The sequence below is a fragment of the Cryptomeria japonica genome, chromosome 8 (assembly GCF_030272615.1).
Source record: "Cryptomeria japonica chromosome 8, Sugi_1.0, whole genome shotgun sequence".
Classification (NCBI taxonomy): Eukaryota; Viridiplantae; Streptophyta; class Pinopsida; order Cupressales; family Cupressaceae; genus Cryptomeria; species Cryptomeria japonica.
The window spans coordinates 734,799,790-734,815,129 of record NC_081412.1 but is presented as its reverse complement, the minus strand read 5'-3'; the positions used below and the strand labels follow the sequence as shown (position 1 = coordinate 734,815,129).

At 33.0% G+C, this 15,340-nt stretch overlaps 1 pseudogene; it reads right to left on the bottom strand.

Annotated features, from left to right (window-relative positions):
• Nucleotides 1-9,995: 9,995 nt before the first annotated feature.
• On the bottom strand, nt 9,996-11,639 carry LOC131040943 (low affinity inorganic phosphate transporter 1-like; annotated as a pseudogene).
• Between the last annotated feature and the right edge of the window lie 3,701 nt (nt 11,640-15,340).

Below are 15,340 nucleotides of genomic sequence, written 5' to 3'. Positions count from 1 at the left end.
CGCCTAAACCACATATAAAAAGGAATTATTTTTTGCATTAAAAAAACTAAATCAATCAAGTGTGAAAATAATAAGAGTTATTTTTGCAAACAATCCTTTTTTTTTCAAATAAAGTGGCATTTTGGAGCGAGTAGGAAGATTATAAAGGGGCGAATATTTCTAATTTTGTACAGGGGTGAAGATTTTGATTTTTTTTTGGAAGGCATATACCCTTTCCAAGTATGTTATTTGAAATTATTTTTTCAATCATTGCTTAATTTACAATATTAGATGTGTTTTGGGAAATTAAATATTTTTTAGATTAATCATATTCTTTAGTCACTGCGATACGATAATAACCATTTCTTGGCCATATATCCAACACTATTTAGTACTAAAAATTATATTATATTTTATTTCCTAATACTTGACTCAAATTCTCTATATATATTAGCTAAGTGATTTCAAGCAATTAATGTTATTAAATCATGTCCATATATACATTGCATATAGTCAAATGTATCTAATTGAAGCATGCTTAATTTCTTACTTTTCATCAATGCTCCTAAATTTATTGAGCCTTATTTTTTCATTTTCTAAATTATAAAAATTGGACTTCAAGTCAAATGATCTAAATGGATGAAATTTATACATGTTAAGTTTGAGAATGCAAAATTATTTATACATTTCACTAGTTACATTTTTTTTGTTAAGAACTGATGAAAAGTTGTTAGATATATAACCTTTTTAGTTCAAAGAACTAAATTTTGAAGATATGTATATTTTCATGTGTTGTTTTTAGGCTCAAAGAACAAAATTTTGAAGATATAAATAGTTTTTTGCAATGGGCAATAAGAGGACTAGATCAAGGTTGTATGATCGTAAAAGGGATGATAAGATGAAAGGTCATACAAAACGTAGTCAACAACAATCTGTTGTTGTTCAAGATCAACCTGATGATGTTCAAGAAACATCTACTCAGGTACGAGATGATTTTTTTTTTACGGTATGAAAAATTTGATGGAAATGGATGAAGATAGTCTTTTCAATGAAATTCCATCTAAAGATATGATACCTGAAAGCACATTAAAATTGCATTGTAAGAATTTGTGGGATGATTATTTTAAAAATAAGTCTATTGTTGGAAGAGCACAATTATTTGCTTATTTATTTAGGAAAAGGGAAATGAAACCTGTTTTGGACTTGTTGGCTGTTGGTAATAAGAAAATTTCTAGTGATATATTAGTAAAAGAAACTATAATTGAAAATCTACAAGAAGCATTGAATTGCATTGAGAACACAAGTTGAGGTGTTGATTTAAGTGTTGCACGTAGACCATCAATGACTATAATTACTAGTAAGGAATTGACTCATAAAAAACAAGTTAATACAATTTCTCAATTAAAGAATGTATCTAGAAGAACTATTCAAAGATACATTAGGAAGAGAAATATGTTTGATGAAAACATCGAAAAGAATTGGGTAAATATCTATAGGGTTCCTAGAAAAGACAAAATTTCTGAAGATGTAAAAAGATAGGTCATTGATTACTGGACCAACCAATCTCATGTTTTTTCCAATAGAAGGGATACTATATAGATGATAGATGAAGATGGTAAAAAGATTACACATCCAAAACATTTCTTAGATACAATAGAACGTGAATTGTTTGAAGCATTCAAGCAAGAATTTTCAGATGTAAAGATTTGCCAAAGGATGTTTGAGAGATTTCGTCCTTGCTTTGTATGCATAAATAAGGTATGTGAAACTTGTTGTTGTCGAAATCATGTTGAATTTCATCTACACTTACAATCATATAAGAAGTTCATGGAAACAATTAATCCAAATCTAGTCATTCCTACAAGTACAACACAATTTGTCAAGTGTATTTTATGTGATAAATTAGACGATTTCGATGAGTTCAAAATACGATTTATAAAAGGTTAATGCAATGATTGTGGATTTTTGAGTAAGTTTGTGTTGCAAATTGAGAATATTGATATTCATGCACTAGTTATATGGATGAGATTTGAATATGAGACATACCAAAGTAAGTCGGGAACTAAATCCAAATAAAATTATGTTGAAAGAGAGTGAATTGCCCTACATTCAGTTTATAGATAGATTTCATAATATGATATATCCAGATATCCGACATTGTGATGGTGTAAGATGGTAGGCTAAACAGTTTCTTGATTCATAGAATTATTTTCCACCAGGTTGTATTATTTCAATTGTAGATTTCTCTGAGAACTATACATTTAGTCCTCACACATAAATTCAAAGTCAATATTATCATTCTGATCAAGTTGCAATATTTGTAAAAGTTTGCTATAGACATGCACAATTTCATGCAGATGGTATAGAGAGTACTGAAAATGAATGCATTATCATCAAGGAGGTCCATTTCTATATCAGTGATGATACGTGTCATGATAGGAGCTATGTAGCACATTGTTTTGGAATATTTTTTGAAGATATTAAAGATCGTGGGATAGAATGTACACAACATTGGATTTGGTCAAATAGATGTGACCTGGTAAGTACATTAGATTTGAAATTGATTATTTAAGTTTTTTTTTTATATATATAATTTGATGTATATAACAGGTCAAAAGTTTAGATATATATATTCAATATATATGTTATTAATGTTAGGGCAATTTAAGTCTACAAAAGCTTTTAACTTGTTATCCCTACAACATGCTCGACATAGCATAAAGTTTTTGTGGAACTTCTTTGAGAGTGGACATAGAAAAGGAGAGCTTGATGGACCACACACGACCCCTCATAGCATGTCTTGAGGTGTATGCATGTCCTAAGGCATATATAATTATTTTATGTGTATTTATGTATGTATGCATGTATGTATTTATGTATGTGTATGTACATGTAAGTGTGTATGTATGTATGTATACATAGTTATGTATGTGCATATGTACTTGTATGTCCTAAGGTGTACATATAATTATTTTATATCTATGTATGTACATGTACGTACATGTATGTAGGTAAATATGTATGGTTGTGTATGTTTGTATGTAGGTTTGTATGTATGTGTATGTAGGTGTATGTATGTATGTATGTACTTATGTATGTGTATGTTTGTGTATGTATTTACATATGTATGTGTGTATTTATTTTCTAATATTCTAAACTAATATGATAGAATATATATAGAAAAAAGAAAAATTAAAAACTTAAGAAAAAATTATTTTCTATTAAAAATGATTTAAAAAAAAACAATATAAATTAATATGTTAAAATAAATACATTTAAAATAAAAATAAGAATGGTACTTACCGCCGAAACCCTTCCGGCCAGATCTCTGAGAATTTTTACGCCCTCCTGCTTAACTCCAAGTTGCTCAATGCAAAATGAGCGGCTTGGGCGGATTTCGACACCTATATAGGGCAAGGGGTTTCCAGTCGGAACCGTTTTGACTGGAAACCCCTTACCACGACAATGCAACATGGCTGTCGAATGGTGCCAAATCAGTCCGGCTGGAAGGCTTCTGGCTGGAATAGGCATTGTTAGCCTAAAGTGCAACACAAATCTGTACGATCACCCATTGGTAATAATAATATGGATACTAAAATATTTTTATGATATGTATGAAGTTGTTGAAATCAATCATGATTTATCTTCAACATTTTCAAAATCTATATCTCTAGCTCCTAGCAAGACACATAGTGATTCGTTGTTAGAGAATGGTCCTTGTTTGGCACTAGTGATAACTTGTTCTCAAATGCCTAGGTGGTAAAAAAATTTCAAAAATAGAATTCCATCATAAATAAGTGATGCAGGAGAATCCCTAGTCAATGAGAAATCTTCCATCAACAAAAAATATTTCCTTTCAGTTTTGTTCTTGTTTAGTTCATTGTGTAATTTTTTGTGTTCTTACCGGTTGGTAGTGGTAGTTGCTTTCTTTTCATGGAAGATCTTATTTTTTGGTTTCTAGGCTAGCTCATGTGCTTAATACCATATTTTCAATTCATCTAGGTTCTTTTCTAGTCAGTTATCACTTGTGGATGACTGTTTCTGTGTTTCAGGATAGTTCTCATGCTTACCGGTTGGTTTTCCTTTATTTCCGAAGTGATTCTTGGCGTGTGGATCTATTTTGGATATTGTAAAATGTTCTTTGGCATTTGGCCAACCTTCCTACTGAATTACACTTGGTTGTTCTTTTCCAGAAAGATTTCTTTAATTCTTAGGGCCAACCTAGTTACACATTTTATTTTCTTGTATTGGTAAATGTAATCTTATGAGGCCGACTTGGATATCTTTTGGTGGGTATAAATATGGCATTATGTAATCATTTGTAGGGGCATAGGAAGTAGAATTGAGAATAAGGATTGAGATTCACATTTTGTGATCCGATTGATTCTTAGAGTCCTGATTGGATTGTATCTGGCTTGAAGCCTACATGTAATCAGTCAACAACCGAATGTTATATGATGATTTCATGATGATAAGCATTTGGTTACCGAAAGTTCCAAGGAAATAATATGATATTTTTTTTATAATTTTGTTATATTTTCTTGTTGCTTTTGTTGTGTTACTCTTGATGCATAAGCCGATTGATTCTCTTTGAGGTTTTTACAAGTTATGGCTACATCAAGTGGTATCAAAGTTGGTTATGATCTAGCTAGTGGAAGATTTGTTTGCAAAGATTGAGGAATTCCTTTGCGTGGATAGATCACTGATTAGAGATGGGCTATGTGTGTGTTCAATAGATCGCTGAGTGGAGGCAATTGAAATCAATAGTCAGAACACTGAGTTGAGGTGGTTCACTAGAGTAGAAGAGGAGATGCCACCTAGAAGGACAAACCCCCCAAAGGTAGAACAAATGATGGAAGATTACAAGAATGAAGTGAGGAAGGAAATCCAAAATGCTTTGCCTAGTTTGCAGAGAAACTGTGAATCTGAGGATGAATATTAAGAAGTCAGTGAAGAGCTTGAAGAAGTTGAAGAACCACAAGATGAAAGAGAGGAAATATTCCTAGGAGCAGTGGTGCATGCAAGTAAAATTCATAAAGTGGAGGTTTCAAACTTTTCTGGAATGCTGAACCCAGAGGATTTGATCAATTGGATCAGATATTTGGAGGATTATTTCAAGTTTGAGGATATGAAGGACCCACAGAGAGTCCAATTGGCATAGACTAAGTTGAAAGGGCATGCTGCCTTATGGTGGAAGGAATTGCAGAAAGACAGAGTGGAGAATGGTGAAATGAAGATCACCTGGTGGAGACAAATGGTTGCAAGATTGAAGCCAAGTTCATACCGGGAGAGTATGAGTTGGAATTGTTCAAGAAGTTACAGAACCTAAAATAGAGAAACATGACTATGAAAGAGTATACGAAGGAATTCTACAAGGTGATGACTAGATCTCGTCAAAGAGATGGATACAAAAGAGGTGGCGAGGTACATAAATGGGATTGCATTTAACATTCAGGATGAGATGAGTATGTTGAGGGTTTCCACGGTTGAAGAAGATTACAAGTATGCTTTGAAGGCTAAGGAGAAGATGAGAAGAAGAAAACCAAATAACCCTAGAGGGAAGAAGAAATTCAAGGGGCAGATGAGTACAAAAAAGTAGTGTGTTGAGGAAGAATCAAAACCTAAGTGGAATAAAGAACCAAAACAAAAAACATAGAGGAAAGGTAGTACTAGTGCCAGTAGAGAATTCCTTGACACATGTTTCAAGTGTGGAGAAATCGGGCATAGATTCTATGAGTGTAAGCAGGGAATTACAAGAAGTTATGTGGAAAGTGAGGAACCGAAAGGAGAAGGTACCAGATTTGACTATGCATTGGAGCAAGTAGAATCCCTTATGTTGAAAAGAAAGGATACCAGATCTACTCAGAGGAAGAGTCCTTTTCAGACTATGTGCAAATCAGGTGGTAAGTATTGCAAGGTTATTGCGGATATCGGAAGTACAAATAATTTAGTATTTGAGGAGATGGTTATGAAGCTTGGATTGAAGCTCCGCTTAAGCGTCCTTGTCCTAATGAGGTAAGTTGGTTATAAGATGATTAAAAGATAGAGATAAAGGAAAAATGTTTGGTGAATCACAATATTGAGCCTTTTAGGGATGAAGTTTTGTGTGATGTTGTATCTATGAGTTCTTATCATGTCTTGTTGTATGATGATAACCTGTTGGTTTCCGAAAGTTCTAAGGTAATAATTTGATCTGTTTCTATAATCTTGTTATGTTTTCTTGTTTCTTTCGTTGTGTTACTCATTTTGCATAAGCTGGTTGATTCTCTTTGAGGGTTTTACCAGTTAGGGTTGCATCAATAAGACATATTGTGTATAGAAATTTCCAAAATCAACACCTACCTCTTCATCAATAATCAAATTTCCACATGCATTTAACATTCTACATAGAATCTACTATATCAATGAATTCAAAAATAAATGTTAGCTGCTAAAATTAACTACTCCTCACTCTTCTAATCAACTAGTTGTTGTCATAATTGTTATAGGAAACTATCAAGGTCCTAGCATAGAAACATATGACACTTGAAAGAGTGGATTGGCTCTCATTTAGGAGGAGTCTCTCTAGTCCATTCTGATAGTGCCTCCCCCCATGCTCCTAAAGTTATAGCTCATGATGATACAACATCTTGAACAATTGTAGGGAAAAAAAGTCATGAGTAGGTTCTTTGAAGGTCTCACCCTCTCAAGTAATTCCTCTAGGGGTGAAGTTGGGTTACATCTCATATATTAAATGATTTTTATGGATAATATTTTTTTTAGGTTTGTTTCCATGCTAATATTTTATTTTCTCAGTAGGATTATTTTCCTACAAGTAGTTAGTTGTGCTATTTTTACCCTTTTCTATTTTTGGTTGGTTGTTGGTTACACCTTTGGTAACCATTTTTTTTTTAAGGGCTTGGGACTTGTGTAAATCCCCACCTTATATTAATCTAAACATATGACACTTGCCACCTAAAATATAGGTCCTCCAAGCTAGGCACCAACTTCTTATATACAATAGGAACTTTGTCATAGCCATCACACCCCATGTAGAATTCCACCTCACCAAGAGGTACCACAAAAGCGATATGATAAAAAGAAGTTAGTACACTTGCCACCTAAAATATAGGTCCTCCAAGGTGGGCACCAAGTTCATATATACAATAGGAACTTTGTCATCACCATAGGACCTCATGTAGGATGCCACCTCACCAAGAGGTAACACAAAAGTGATATAATAAATTAACATCACATAATTAAATAAATCATCATTGTTATGACTCTATTGTTGAGATAGCTTAATCCCGACAATAAATATTTGGCCAATATTTTTTCTTGCCATGATAGAAAAACATATTATGTAGAATATCATTTTATAAGAGAAATGGTTCAAGGGGACTAGATATTATTGAATAAATTGATACATAAAATAATATCATTGATAAACAAACAAATATTGTCAATATTGAAAATTGAACTCGATGAATGAAATCAATAGGCATGATTTTTCTTAGCAACTAACGCTTTATGATTGTATCCCTTGTAGAAAGTGTTCAACAAGTGTTAGCATTTTATTTCAAAATATAGATCATACATACATACATAAATATGTACATACATACATACATACATACATACATACATACATACATACATACATACATATATATATATATATATATATATATATATATATATATATATATTAATATTCTAAAACATATAGTTAATTTTTTATATAATACATGCAACATGTAAAACCACTTTCAATATAACTATTATTATTCACACATATTATATATTTTTTATAAACATTATGCTTTCTTTTCTCTATATTATGGAATAATAATAAGACCATGACTGGTCTAAAATAAATATTTGTGGTTTTTAAAAATGAAAAAAAGTGATTGAAAAATCACAGGTTTGATGTGTAGGTACTGTAGGTACCTACGCTACGCATGTCGTATCACGCCTTGTAGCCCACAACCCCTTATGATGGTAGGTGTACAACCCTGCCATGACCTCGTTCATGATTGGGTAGTACCCTATGCCACCACATGGGCTACATTTATTTTAAATTTAAAATAACAAATTTTTTAATTAAAAATTGAAATAGTATTTTTATTAAATATTTTTAATAATAATTGTAGTTTATTAAGTAGAGTTATTTAATAAAGAAAATAATGTTTTCTTTAGTTTTAATAAAAAAAATTAATTGGAATTTTTTTTTTTTAAAATCATTTTTCTTTACTATTTTAATAAAAAAAATTAATGAAAGATTTAAAAAAGGGTGTTTTTTCTTTATTTTTAATTTTTTTTTCCAAAAATTAAAAAAATTATCAATTTTTTTTAATTATTTTTATAAAGTATTTTTCATTAATTTTTCAATAAATGTTTTAATTAAAGTTTTTAAGTTTCTTTAAAACAAAAATGTCAACAAGAATGCAAATTTGGGAAAACTTGTTTTATCCATTATCATACCTATTAAGCAATGAACATTCCTCCAATCGGTAGCCAAGGGAGCCGTTTTCTCCTAATTTTCTTGGCATAATCTCAATTAGAGGGCGCCATTACTGATTTTCTATAGGGCCATTCTTTAGTGACATCATCTTTAGTTTTCGATTTGCATCTCTGGCATGGACCATTGTTGTATTCTCATGCGTGATCTATGTTGTACACACACTAATATAAAGTGCCACCCTTCTTTGTACTTTTCCATTGATGGCATATTTGACGTAATCCTCATGTACTCAGTAGATTAGGAACTATCTTGTGAGATTTTGTACATGTATCTAGTTGAGAATGTATGTAGTTTGAGTATCTAGTTGATGCTCATACATGTGTCTCCATGCCTAAATATAGGTCCTCCAAGGTAGGCACCAAGTTCCTATCTAAAATAGAAACATTGTCATTGTCATCAGACCCCACATAAGATGCAACCTCACCAAGAGGTACCACAATAGTGGTATGATAAAAAAAGTTAGCAACTTCGGATATAAACACTCTACATCAAATAATTAAATAAATCATTATCATTAGGACTCTAAAGTTGAGATACCTTATTCCCAATAATAAATATTTGGCCAAGAATTTCGCTCGCGATGATAAAAACATATTTGTGTAGAATATCATTTTATGAGTGAAATGGTTGAAGGAGACAAGGTATTATTGAATAAATTGATACAAAAAATAATAGTGTTGATAAACAAACAAAGATTGTGAATATTGAAAATTCAGCTTGATGAATGAAATCAATAGACATGGTTTTTCTTCACAGCTAACCTTTTATGATTGTGTCCCTTATATAAAGTGTTCAACAAGTATATGAATGTGAAATGTTTTTGTATATTTTTCATGTTTAATAATGAGGACATGAGATAACTAATAAAAATTTGAGATCATATTTTCAATAACAAAAAATATGTTTGCATTATATATATATATATATATATATATATAACCACTTTCAATATACCTATTATTATCCAGACATATTATATAATTTGTTTTTCAAATTATACTTTGCTTTCTCTATATTATGGAATAATAATAAGACCATGACTGTTCTAAAATAAATTTCTAGATCTTGAAAAACATAAACTGATAAAGTCTATTCAATAACAAGTTACCATATATAATAGAGACTAATTTTTATTATATTACACTGGTTTAAATTAACCCATGTTTGAGGTAATTTTTTAGCTGAATTCCACTCTCACACCACTACATAACTCTGAAATTAGAAGCAAACGCCAATACATAAGCTAATAATACGCACGTTTATCGGCCCTGGGCTGAATTTGCAACTCCCCTCCGCTCCTTCATTACATTAAATACACACCTATCGTGTTTCAAATTACAATGGACAACACAGACATACAAACTGTCAAGCTTTTTTCAGACAAGGAACACACTTAGAAGCTAACCAGCGATGCCTTCAACATTCGACGAATAGACTACACCGTGTTAGCAAAATTATTACTATTATAACTACAAAGTACACAATCTGATTTTCCCCTTACTAGAATAAAAATCTACACTGGCACGGTTGCGCCCAAGGAATGTGAGCGTTGAATGTATCTCACATTCTCGCTCTCGCCAGAGAGGTCTTCCGGGGATCTTCCTTTCGTCTCAGGGATACAAAAGGTGAAAAGGAAGCCTAGTGCATTGGTAATTCCCAAAAGGATAAGAGAATTTTTGATGCCGATGCCCTTGTGGTACCCATGATCGACTTCTTTAGTATGGGGGCTCTGAGACGCGTACAGAAATCCGAAGGCCCCGACTATGGCTCCTGCTTTCCCCGACGCAGCCGAAATACCATGGCATGTGGAACGAAACCGTGCGGGAAAAAGCTCGGCCGGGATGATAAAAGTGGTGCTGTTGGGTCCGAAATTGGCGAAGAAGAATGTGAAAGCGTAGAGAACGACGAAGGCCATATGGTTACCACCGCAGAAAGAATCGCCGCATTTGGTTCCACGCCAGTGGTTGTATGGAATGGCGAGCGCGAACATGAAGACGGTCATGAAGAAAAACCCAAGAAGTTGAATTGTAACTCGGCCGATGCGATCGATGAGAGCCACCGTGAACCAGTAGCCCGGGACCGTAGAGCACATAGCAATCATGCATTGGGTTCTTGCAATGCGATAAACTTCTTCGATGACGTTCATTTTCTTCCCTGCAGGGAGCCACCCAACGGCCGTGAAGATGTCCTTCTGAAACAGATTTTGGCTGTAGAAGGCGATGTCAAGAAGAAACCAAGTGGTAGTTGTACCCAGCAGTTGCAGGCCGTGCCGTTTCATAAATTCTGCTGAAAATAAGCCGAATTCAGGCTCTCTGTCTGCAATCCTTGTGACATTTTCTTGATCTTCTAGAATCTCAACGCCGAGCACCTTCGACATGTCGGCCGCAGCCTGCTTGGCGTTTCGTGCAACGAGGGCCGTGTAGCGAGCTGTCTCTGGCATTTTCATGCGCCAGTAGTATGTCAATCCCGCAGGGATAGCCCCCACCATGAGAATAATTCTCCACACAAAGTCCACTTGAGAGACGGTGGAAGCTTTATGATCCACCTCAAAGCTTGGAGCATCATACGTGTGCTTGAAAGCTGAAGATACTATAATTGCCACGGCTCCTCCTGCTACAATTCCGAAGCCTTGCATGGCGAACACAGCCGCAATAAACGCCCCTCGTGTTTTCTTGTTAGCGTACTCGGACATGATGGTGGCGGACTAAGGATAATCTCCGCCTATGCCGAAGCCCAGCCAGAATCTGAAGAAACAGAGGCTTGTCATCACGGATTTGGCCGTGCTGCCAAACGAGAGCCCCGACGCTATGGACGCCACCACCATGAGGATCAGCGTTATTCCGTACACTCTTTTCCTCCCCATTTTGTCTCCGAGCCAGCCGAAAAAGAGCTGCCCGGCTAGGGTTCCACACAAGGCCACTCCATTTACGGCGGCTGAAACGTTTGGTGGCAGGGAACCAGGTTTGGCACTGACTCCATCGTAGTAATAGATCCTTCCCAGAAGCTTCGATACTGTGGATATGCAGAAGAGATCATAGGCATCTGTGAAGAAGCCCATGCCTGCGATAACAATGGCCGTGAAGTGGTACAATTGTGTCTTCGCGAGTTCCAAGCTGTTGAGCACCTGGAGCTGGTTCTGGTTCTGGTTCTGCGCCATTTTTTCTCCAACCTCTTCTGCGAACAAGCACAAGCTCAGAACTACAAATCTATATTTGTCAACTAGAAATATGTTGTGAATATAAGAGCATTATTGGAAGATGTAATTTTAACAAGGAAATTTCACAAGCTCTTCTGCGAACAAGCACAAGCTCAGAACTACAAATATAGTTTGTCAACTAGAAATATGTTGCTAGTATAAGAACGTTATTGCAAGATGTGATGTCAAGTTGGTGTTTACAAGGAAATTTCACAAGCCCACTTTCCAATTATTGAAAAGATAATGATTTAATATAGCATCACTTTCAGTTAAAGTCTATAAAACTAAGCACCAAAGTCAATGAATGATATCGACGGAAGCAATGACAAAGAAAGGTACAATTACAAACAAACAATTCTTCGCGAATCGAAAGGGTATTCCTCTAACTACGATTATCTTTGCTACAAACCAAAGGAACAGGAGGAAAAAAGTCAGCACTAAAGCAAGCAGGAACATGAAAATGGTTTTACTAACACCAAATACCTGAGAAGAAACGTACTTGTTTGTGTCGTCCGTGGGCGCAATGAGGGAAGTCTCTACGTTTGACATGTATTTATCTGCATGGAGATAAAGAGAATATCCAGATATTCCTCCTACGGATTCGTAACTTAGAAACTCTGAACTGTACATCTTCTATTTAAAATGCATCGTACATGTCAACGCTCATTCTTGCGGCTTTAAACTCTTATCTCGCTGTACGCCAACGAATCAGACTTTAAATTATCAAAACCTCTAGCCTAATTAAATAAACCATCAACTGCTCCAGCTGCCATTGAATTTGGACCAAGTAAAATAACGTACAGTTGAATTGTCTACATTATTGCTAAACAAAGTGCGTTTGACTTCTTTGCAATTACGTGATGGAGCAATGAAATAGTATAGCACACTCCACCGTACAATTTCTTCAAGATCAGTATAAGGGTCTTTCTATATGAATTTGATTTATATTAAAACATGTTTAAGAATCTTTAGCAAACTTAAAAAGCAGGTAGTGGCAGGTTATTATGTTCCCAAATTCTACATTAAATATGGTGGCTTCAAAGAGAAACATTTACAGACTTATGAGTTCACAAAGGAAATAGTTGCTCAAGTCACTTGTGTAATATAAAAATATAAAATAAACAATAATTTATGAATCCACAAGGGAGAAAGTTGTTCAAGTCACTTGTCTATTATAAAAACATAAATAAAGAATAAATTAGCTAGTGAGTGTGATAAGATTAGCTAGTGTGATAAGATTAACATAATAGGAGGAGTTGATGATCATTTCTAGGCTACTTCAGCTCTCATCAAGAAGGTCCTTAATTTTTTTTATTAACTCTCAATTGGAGAGAGTGGTTTCTTATCCTTCCTTCAGGCTCTCTAACAACTAAAAATCTTGTAAAATATTCTTGCCAAAGGGGTACTCAATAGGTAGTAGAGAAAAACCACTCATTCAACTAAAAGAAGCATGTTGAAAAGTATACGAGTGGCTAGACCACTTACTATACTAAAAGGATTCAATAGAGGAAGGTGAAGAAGGAAAGATCTTCGCAAGAGTGCATAGATCATCCATCAAGTGATCCAACGAGACTTAAAGATGTTGCACTTATATAGAAGCTTAATTGGCCTAATCCTCTATCTAAATTATTACATTAAAATTTATTAACAATATTGTTGAAGTAGAAAAATTAGAATCTACATCAGAATTAGTAAATATAGAAATTTTGATATTTTTGTATATAGAAAAGTATTTCTAATTGAAAAGCACATAATAGTTAAGAGAATCATGTTGAAAAAAGATGTAATGTATACCTTTTACACAACAAGGGATGCAAAGCGTCAAGTTCTTACCTTTAGTGTTAGGATATTTATTTAGAAATAAGAATAGGTGGGATTAGCAGTTTGATGTTGTATTCATTTGATAGAGTCCCTAATGTGGAAGTGAGTATGTGCTAGCTTGACTCACAATGTCTAATAGGAGGGAATCTAAGATATAAAAGGTAAATATAAATAATAAAGTTATAAGATCTAATATGAAAAAATGTATTACTATTCTAAAGATCAATAATAGAATGATTAGGATATTCAATGTTATAAACAACATTAATCTAAGAAATGTCACATGAAAACTAATTATTAGATTTAAAATGTTCTTAATAAAATATATTATATATAAAATATTTTAATCAAAGAAAACTCAAAACATAAAAAAGTTAGACATTTAAATATTTTATATTTATAAAGCTAATTATGAATTTAAACTTTTAAGATTATAATTATCAAATTTCTCCATCAATAATAAATAATATTATAAGATTAATTTAAAATTTATAATAATCATAATTACAGATTTGTAAAATGGTTAACTTTACTTGTTTAATTATCATTTATGTCAATTTAATTATCCAATTTTAAAATTTTTTATCTAAATTTTATATTATTTAATTGACCAAAATATTGACTTAAAAAACCATAAAAATATTAATTAATTCTTAAATACATCTTTTGTCGTTTCGTCTATTCATTTCTAATATTTAAAGTATAAAAGCCCCTTTCAAGTGTCCTAAAAAATAAGGTTTACATTTATATATCTTATAAGCATTTCAACAGAGAAATGTAAAATCATGAAGTTATATATATATATATATATATATATATATGAAATTTAATCTTCTATGGTTTTCATCTAGGGTTTTATCTTTATGCTTCTATAAGCATTCAGTGCATTTTATCTAGGTTTATTCAAGCAATCAATATATGAACACTTATTATGCTTTCTTTGATCAATCTCTCTTTCTCTCAAGGTTGCAAAGCATACAACAATGGATTCTTATCTTCATATGTGATAGAAAATTTGGTTGCAGGCAATTTCTAGGAGTTGTGGGGTTAAATATCAACTTCACATGGTATTAGAGCTCAATTTCCACTCTTACATGGTATCAGAGCACCACATTTATAAATTCTAGTTCATTTTCTAAGAGATCCAACCTTGAAGAAAGAAATGGATCATCTTGAAGAAAAATGGACATCATCATTTTATTTAGAGTAGCAAAAACGTTAAAGATTGCCTATGAATTTACCAAAATTTGGAAACCTAAAAAAAAATTACCAATAGAATTCTTGCATAGGAATCTATGTCATGAGTACCCTAATTTATTGATTTTTTTGTGCACAAGTATGGCTAAATTTTTATTATAGGGTTTCCAAATTTTCCTCAAAAAAAAAGAAAAAAATCCTTCATATTTTTTATATTATTTTCTAGAAAAAAAAGGCATATAAATTTTACAAAAATAAAATATACATTTTTTATTTTTCAAAAGTCAAAAATTCAAATTCAAAAAATATCTTAAAAATATTGCATGTGATTTTTGGTGTTGAAAATATACATGCACTTTGTATCATGTGTTGCCAACTCTCCATGCACATCCATTCTAGCTTGTTTGCACTGACATCACCCACCTTTTAGTACCCACTTCATAGGGGAATATCCCTTGACCGTCTAAGCATATTGTAATACTTTCAAGGAAAATAATATTTCAATGCCCCATATGAATATTTTGTGAATAGTGAGTATATACTAGTCACCTATCCTTTTTTCAATGCTGAAAATATTCAAAGAATATTTGAATCATTATGAACTAGCATTTACTTGCACCTAGATGGCCCGACCTAGTCCTTTC